The sequence below is a fragment of the Nicotiana tabacum genome, chromosome 22, assembly GCF_000715075.1.
Source record: "Nicotiana tabacum cultivar K326 chromosome 22, ASM71507v2, whole genome shotgun sequence".
Classification (NCBI taxonomy): Eukaryota; Viridiplantae; Streptophyta; class Magnoliopsida; order Solanales; family Solanaceae; genus Nicotiana; species Nicotiana tabacum.
The window spans coordinates 92,348,043-92,356,981 of record NC_134101.1 but is presented as its reverse complement, the minus strand read 5'-3'; positions in this window follow the sequence as shown (position 1 = coordinate 92,356,981).

Sequence of the window (8,939 nt, the reverse complement as noted above, 5' to 3'; positions counted from 1 at the left end):
AACCATGCAAATGTAGATGCGACGATCTTTCAGCCATGCAAATGTAGAGGTCGCGATCTTTCAGCCATGCAAATGTAAATAAAGTGGCGATCTTTCAGCCATGCAAATGAAAATGGAGGTAAAGCTTAACCTCGGAAGGTAGAATGGTAGTCTTATGCAATGCAGAAATGCAGATGGAGACAGAGGCAGAATGGTAGCCTTATGCAATGTAAGAATGTAGATGGAGGTAGAGCTTAACCTCGGAAGGCAGAATGATAGCCTTATGCAATGCAAAAATGCAGATGGAGACAGTGCTTAGTCTCGGAAGGCAGAATAATAGCCTTATGCAAAAATAAGATAGCAAATGGTAATAGAGCTTTCTTAGCTGATAACAAATTGCCATATCGTGACTGTTGGGGACACTGTTGTGTGCGGATAACAACTGTGAGTAAGTGCAATGGTTCTGAGAGTTGTATTCCTGAACAGTGTTTTTTCTCGTGAGTGTATAGTATATTTGATGATTTTGCAATTCAAGTGCCTGCATCCAAAGAAAAATCGTGAGTTTTATAAAAAAGGGGGCGGTTAGTTCATATCCCTCGCTGGCTCTGCTTGACCTGCTCGGCTTTGAACTGGTGATATTGTGTGTATCATTGGGGTAGCGTTGCTAAACAAGGCAATTTCAATAATAGACATGCATGATTTTGTAAAAATATGACATAATAATAATAATTTTTTAGATGAACCGATAACTGTGACGTGGTTCAGGACATTGCAACCTCTCTTTCTTTGGAATTTTGAGGGTCCTCCTCAAAATTCTGCCCCAGTTTAATGGGTTTATGTTTTGACTATTGCTTGTGATGATTGGCTGAAATCAACTTCGGAATTTTGAGGGTCCTCCTCAAAATTCTGCCCCAGTTTCCAATTGCGGGGGAAAATGGAAATTTTATTGAATTGTGACTGAACCCATAGGGCCGCCTACATATCCCCACTTAAATGGGAATCAAGTCAGGCATAGTTCAATTTACCTCGTATAGGAAAGCATAAGATTACACATAGTAATGCTTGACTGCATCTGAGTTGATCGGCTTCAGCCAGACTTCTCCGTCCATTTCTGCAAGTATGAGGGCTCCTCCTGTCAGGACCTAGTGAACCATGTACGGACCCTGCCAGTTGGGAGAGAACTTCCCTTTGGCTTAATCTTGATGCGGGAAAATCTTATTTAACTGTTTCGGCTTGACTCTTTTGTTGAAGGCTCTGGACATTCTGTTCTGATAAAGTTGACCATGACAAATTGCATTTATTCTTTTCCCGTCTATAAGGGCTAGTTGCTCATAATGACTTTTCACCCACTCTGTGTCATCGAGCTTAGCTTCCTGTATGATCCTTAGGGAAGGAATTTCTACTTCGGCGGGAATAACGACTTTTGTACCATAAACCAGCATATAGGGGGTTGCCCCAGTTGATGTGTGGACTGTGGTGCGATACCCCAATAGAGCAAATGACAACTTTTTGTGCCACTGTTTATGCTTATCTATCATTTTCCTCAATATCTTCTTGATATTCTTGTTGGCGGCCTCTATGGCTCCGTTCATCTGAGGTCTGTAGGCTGTAGAATTCTTATGCCTGATCTTGAAAATTTCACACATGGCTTTCATTAAGTCACTATTGAGGTTGGAGCTATTATCGGTAATGATTGATTCTGGAATCCTGAATCGACAAATGATGCGGTCGTGAACAAAGTCTGCCACGACTTTCTTAGTCACTGCTCTGTAAGATGCTGCTTCGACCCATTTGGTGAAATAGTCGATTGCTACTAGGATAAACCTGTTCCCGTTGGAGGCGGCATGCTCGATTGGTCCAATAACATCAATTCCCCAAGTGGCGAACGACCATGGTGAGCTTGTTGCATTAAGCTCGTCTGGAGGTACCTGTTGATACCCAATTTTTCCCTATGTATTTCTTTTACATGCAAATACTTTCAAATATCATATACATACATATATAAGTATGCCCAAGTGTTTTAGTATTTTTCCAAATTTTTAAAAAGATTTTTAAATTGATTTATTGCTCAATAATTATTCCCAAAATTATCACTTTGGTGAATAACTTATTTTATTCTCATATTTATACCAAAATATAGGTAGGTTACTTTTCATATATTTTTACAAATTAATTTGGTATTTTAAAAGCTAAATTGCATATAATTGCAATTTTAGCCTGCTTTAATATTTAATAGCATTTTATAATTATGAAACTGGTTCCAATATTTTTAAATTAATATTTATATACTATTATCCAGTGCTTTTAATTTGCTTTCAAAATCATTTTTTACTATTTTTATAAAATAAAAAGGGAAAACTGGCTATTTAAATTTTGGCCTCAGTTCGTTTCAATTGTAGCCCTATTACATTTCGATTTTAGCCTAAAATTGACCCAATTTCAAACTCAAATTCGGACCAGCCCAATTCCTTTTGACCCAACCCTTAACCCAACTCAAACGACCCAACCCAGTTCCCCATCTACCTTCTTAAATCTAGGACGTTGATCATTCGGATCAACGACCACTATTCGCCCTACCATAATTAAACATAGGTGACTACCCTAATCCCTCATTCTCACCTGGCCCACCGCCTTTGAATCCCAAACCCTCTTAAATCTTCTCAAAAACTCTCCGAAACCCTAGCCTTCTCCTACCCCCTTTTCAACCACCGGTCACCGGAATCCATGGCTTCTCAGGTCATAGATAGTTGGTACTCACCTATCTTCACCAGTAAGCCAGGGTTGTTCGAAGCTTCGAGGCCTGACCTTGACGATTCCCTCTCCGATCTTCTCAGACCTTTGATTTCATGGTTCCTCCGGCCATGCTCCGGCATATTCAAGACTCAGGAGCCTGATTCTTGACCTCTCCGACTCAAGATCGGACCTGTTTCCAAGCCTTTCTCATTTCTAGGGTTTCTCCGAAACCCTAAGCTATTCAAGATCCTTTCACCGTTATTTGCTTAGATCTATACTGTATCTATGCTTTTCTTGCCATCTAAAGTGTTTTCCCCAAAAGTTTCTTTTCAAAATCATTTCTCTTCGATTTTTGGGTTTCTGAAAGGATTTTTTGGGAAAAATATTTCTGATTTTTCTTCTTCTTTACTTTATGTGTGTTTGTCCATACCCTGCTGGTGTGATTACTTTTTATTATGCATGTACTGTCTTCTACCTTTTCTTTTCTGCTATGCATGTTAATCCCTGCTTAGTTTTCTTTACTCTTTTACTATGTGTGTTTACCGTTAAGTTATTTGATCTTGTTTACTGAACTCTGTTCATGTTCTTACATGCTTCATCTACTTGTCTTCACGTTTGTATTATCTCTTTCTTCTGAACTTGTTTAGCTTCCGAGTTTTCTCAAATATGTTCTTCATGATTTTTTTTCCTTTGTCATTCAAACATGCTATCATATCTGTTTTGTTGAGACTCTAAAACAAATGTCTTGCTTTCTCACTTCCATGTCTAATTCAATTTTGAAACCCTAGGATTTGGGGGGTTTCCTTTGACGATTTTGATTTTTGTGTTCGAGTTAGGGCTCCACTTTGGGACCCTGAACTCTCGGACTCACTATGAGTCTGCAAATTGAACCTATATCTTTTTGCTTATGATTCTGAACTTCTCTTCGATTAAACTCTCTTCTAAATAATTTGACAGCCTCTTCTTGATTCACATATTTGTGTACTTTATATATGAGAACTCTTCTTTCAAAAGGTTTTGCCAACTACTAATTGATTTCGAATTCCTTTAAGGGTGTTTACATGATTGTTACTGATTTTCCCTAATTGAACCTTTCTTTACCCTTTTTCTGACATGGTTCATTCGAACAAAGCTTGCAGCTTTGATTTTACTGGCTATTTGATTGATTTTCTTTCCTTATTTTTCACAAACCATGTACCATTGGACCTTTGCCATAAATAAACCCTGTGTATTTACCCTCATTATGTTACTTTGGAAAAGGTTTTAATCAAATTCTTTCCTTAATTGTCTTATGCCCGTTCGAAATCAGAATCCCTTAACCAAAGGGAGACTTTATGTGATTGATTGCAAACTATTTCCTTACCTTTTCTTACTTGTTTTCTGCACTATAAAAGGGGACTACCCTTCTGCACTTGAACACACTTTGAATTGCATACTCTTACATACACACTCTCAATTACAATACTCTTTCAATTCTCTACTCTCTTCTGAGATCTTTTGTACTGCTTGCTTGCAATTAGGCTTACAAGACTTCTTCTTTCACTTATTTGTTTCTCTGAAACTGGTATGTCCTAATTTTGATTCTAGCATCATCCCTATGTGTTTACTTTACAGTTGCTATACTCTTGGCTACTTTCCTGTTCATGTTCTGTATTGAATATGCTACTATCTCTTTGCATCTTCTGTTTGTTGTGAATTCCCCATACCCCACTCTCTTCTATGTGTTTGAGTTAAGGTTTATGGCCTGGCAGTATCCAAATTGCTGCTCAGGTCTGATATTGATCCTCAATGGATCTTAACTCCCAAAATGTGGCCTAGTCGACTGGTTAGGGTGTGCCATCACTCCTTATTGTTGGGTATAACCACTAGTTTACGCTGGACTTCCCCTAATTCCCCTCTATTGCAATTGCACTTACTCCTAGCCTCTAAGTTCTATCCCCCTCCTTTGAGCCTTGCCTTGGGACTTTGAGTTCCCTTTGAGCTTGGACATTTGAGGGCTGGCCCTTCCACACTGCACTATAATCTGATTTTGCAATGATATTTGGTGGTGTAAGCATTGCCTGGAGTTCTTGAAGCTCATTGGAACTTTGACACATCCCAAATAAGAGAAAGGCTTTGGAAATCTGATCTTTGGAAGTTGGTTTATTTCATATTTCAGACCTGGGGTCTGAATTAGGCTCTCCTTGGTTGGAATCTTTAATTTATGATATATTTCTTATCTTTTTCTTATTCATTCTGGTCTGTAATAATCTTGTAATAAACTGCTGGGGTGTTAGTAAAAAAGGGAGGGTCAGTCCTGCATTCAAAGTGGTAGATTCCATGTTCATAGGGAATTACTATACTTCTGAAATTCTGCATCTCATATAGATACCATGTTTATAGGGAATTACAATACTTCTGAAATTCTGCATCCCATGTAGATACCATGTTCATAGGGAATTCCTATACTTCTGAAATTCTACATTTCATGTAGATACCATGTTCATAGGTTTTTCTGCACTTCATATAGATACCATGTCTATAAGTCGTTTTTGAAATTCTGCATATCATATAGGTAATATGCCTATAGGACTTCCTGCATTTTGCATATGCATCTGTCACTAGGCAAACCTGTTTATAAGATTTAAATAACTAACTGCATATAGATGACCTGCCTATAGGATTTCTGCATGACAATAACAACGCTTAAAATCAGTAACGCCTAGAAAGCATGCCTATAAGAGCTGTCAACCAAACCTGAATCGTCAACTCGCTTATAAGCCTAAAATCAGTAGCAATAATGTTTAATGCTTGCAGATCTTATGTCCCTGTAATTGACAATTCTTTTTTCTGCAATCAGTTTACTTCTTTATTTCTAAAACTAATAGATATCATGCCTATAGGTTCCGTTTAACACCTAGGCAAACTTTAGGGTAAAAACTATAATTGCATCAGTCTTTGATAATTACAACCAGCAGGCAGGCCTAATTCGGATTTCTTATCTGAAAATATGTGATAAATCAGCCTGCCTTAATGTTTAAGTTTAATTCAGACCTAATCAGTACGTGTAAGACATGTTAAACTATATGATTTTCTATGATTTAAGGAGGTTTATTTGAGCCATATCTGCTTACTTGCTTTCCCAATACTTGCTGCATATGTTTTGAATGTCGCCTTAGAATTTTATCCTTTTTAAAAAACTGCAAAAGCCCCAGCTCCCTCCCCTTTAGGATTAGTAGTTCCATATGCCTCCCACACTGATATTATTGGGACGGGTAATAGCATGCAATAAGTAACGATACTATTCCGCGCTTTAATACCTTAACGGGGTGGGAAGGGTAGATATGGAGATGATGACCGATGCGCTAATATCACGTGTGACCTCTCTTTTTTGAGGAGTTGCTGGGTATTGCATTGAAGTGATCCATATTAATTGTAAACCTAGGACCCCTCCCCTTATTTGCTTTCATCTCTTCTCGTGAAACCATTCAAATCTTTTTTTTTTCCATAAATTTTTGTCCTCTCTACTTACCTTCTAAAGTTTTCAACCTAATTGCAATGTTGTATGCAAGTCCTTATTTGAGCCTTGATTGTTTACTTGTAAAGTCACAATTGTAACATGGTCGGGACCACACTAGTGGATCTTGAGGTGTGCTTAACACCTTCCCCTCGAGATAATTTCTAGCCCTTACCATAACTCTGGTTTTTTCCAACTCAAACCTTTCTTAAAGTGTCCTAATGTACTATAATCATTAGGTGGCGACTCTTCAAAATTCCAAAACCCAATTCTTGAAAGGAAATAGAGTTGTCCTCCCAATGTCGTATACCTGATTTCGACCCATAGAAAAAGGGGGCGTCGACAGCATGGCGACTCTGCTGGGGAACTTCTTTAGGCTTTTACCATTGCATGTTTCTTGTGACTTTATTATCTCATTAATTGCTTTATTTACTGTCTTTTATTCTTTCACTACGAAACTGACTTGGCTCTTCACGTCTTTTCTTTCTTTTAACTGCTTTCCTTTACTGCTTTATTTCAATACTGTTGTGATTACTGCAATTATTATAATCATTTATCTTATGAACGTGAAAATACATGCCAATTTGTTTCATTCTTGTAAACTGCATCTTCAACATCATATTCCACTCGTGCCAAATAAATACCATAGTGACGCTTATAATGAGTGGTTGCGCTCTTCTAATATTATCACCCTTTAAAGTTAGCAAAGGCGTATTTGCGGTAAAACCAGTTGATCAGCGGTGCAGTCGACGGTTCCGTGCCTTTCCCTCTTGAGTTGTCCGCTTAAGGGTACCTGTCTAATACCCCAATAGAAACCTTACTCTATTTAACTGTGCATGCATCATGGTCAAACCTAGCCGAGTCAGTTATGTTTTCCACATAATGACTCATTAAGATAGCCTTGTCCGAAGTCCACTTGGTTTCCTTGAAACCCAAACGGACACCACCATATTCTGTACATTTATTTGGAGAACTAAATGCTTTTTATGCTGATTATTGGTATTAAATAGTCGAGTTCGGTGGGGGTGAGGTCTTAACCCTTTTGTTTTGCAGAAAATGAATGACAAAGTTCCTGACTTCGGTATAGTAAACATACCTTCACTCTTGCAGACTTGGTGGAGAAACCTCCCACTGAGCAACCAAATCAACGAATGGAAAGAGAGAGTTACCAAGGCTAGTGAGAAGCTAGAATACTTGGAGTACAGCTTGCTGGAATTGGAAGGGAAAGTGAGGAAAAGAGTCATCGACTGTCAAAATGCCGAGGAAGGCAAAAGAGAACGTTTGGCGATAGCATTTTTACTGGAAAATTTGCGCGAGCTGGAGGAATTGATCAACGAGAACATTCAACCTGAAGAAGGTCCTTCTGGGACCAAGTAGTTAGGAGTCTTTATTTTCGCTTTTAATGTAATAAGGCTAATGGCCATTAGTGACATTTTTACTTTCCGCTATTTTAGTGTCGTTTTGGGATTCGTCTTATTTTTGTCAATAAAATGAGGCATTTAGCATTATAAGTTCTCCAAATTAATTTGTCGCTAGTCCTACCTCGGGCACAATGAGGCACCCAAATTAGGACATGATTTACATCCTTGCACAATGTGTTTAAATACTGTGACATTTTTCTTCATAATCCACACTAACTTGTTACCTTTTTTGTTTTTCTTTTATTTTATTATTCCCCACCCCAAAGGTTAGTTCGTGCATTCTGGCACCATCATCATACAGTACAAGATCCAAGGGCCCTCCACCTCCTCCTCCTCCTAGTCCTATCCGGAATAATAACAAAGGTAGAATGGGAGATTCAAGCGCCAGAAAAGAAATTGAAAGAATTGTGATTCCTCAGGGTACCTCGATTTCTAAGGAAACTGCTGCCCAACTTGAGAAGAAATTATTGAAGTTTCGAGAAGAACTGGACCAAGTTCGGAACTTGGCAAATTTATCATTCTCTCTCACCGCTCCTGATGTCAACTTTCCAAATGCTCAAAATCCCGCAACTCCACAGAACACCCTACAACCACAGATGCAACCTACTCATGCTCAACACTGCAACACATGCCACACTCCACTTCTCATTCCTGAACCACTGAACACCACAAACGACCACCTCCACAACACTCCCATCTACGTAGATACCGTACCCCACTACACTCAACCAATCTCAAGTGCACCTGAGTCTGATGACAAGGACTCTCTTATCATAAACTTGGAAGCAAAACTCAAGAAGTTGACCAGCCGAGTCCAGGGCATGGAAGGAAACAAAGGTATAGAGGGGCTGAATTATGAGGACCTCTGCATTCAGCCAGATGTTGAACTTCCGGAGGGGTACAAACCTCCCAAGTTTGAAATGTTCGATGGCACGGGAGATCCCAGAGTCCATTTGAGGACATATTGTGGTAAGCTGGCCGGAGTCGGAAGGAATGAGAAAATCCGTATGAAACTCTTCATGAGAAGTCTGAAGGGGGATGCTTTATCCTGGTACATCAGTCATGACCCCACGAAATGGACAAGCTGAGTAGGTATGGCATCAGATTTCATGGCTAGGTTTCGATTCAATACAGAGAATGCACCGGATGTATTCTACGTCCAGAATTTAAAGAAGAAGCCTACCGAGACATTCCACGAGTATGCTACTCGTTGGAGATCAGAGGCTGCTAAGGTCAGGCCGGCCTTAGAAGAGGAACAGATGAATAGATTCTTCGTCCGGGATCAGGATCCACAATATTATGAGAGGTTG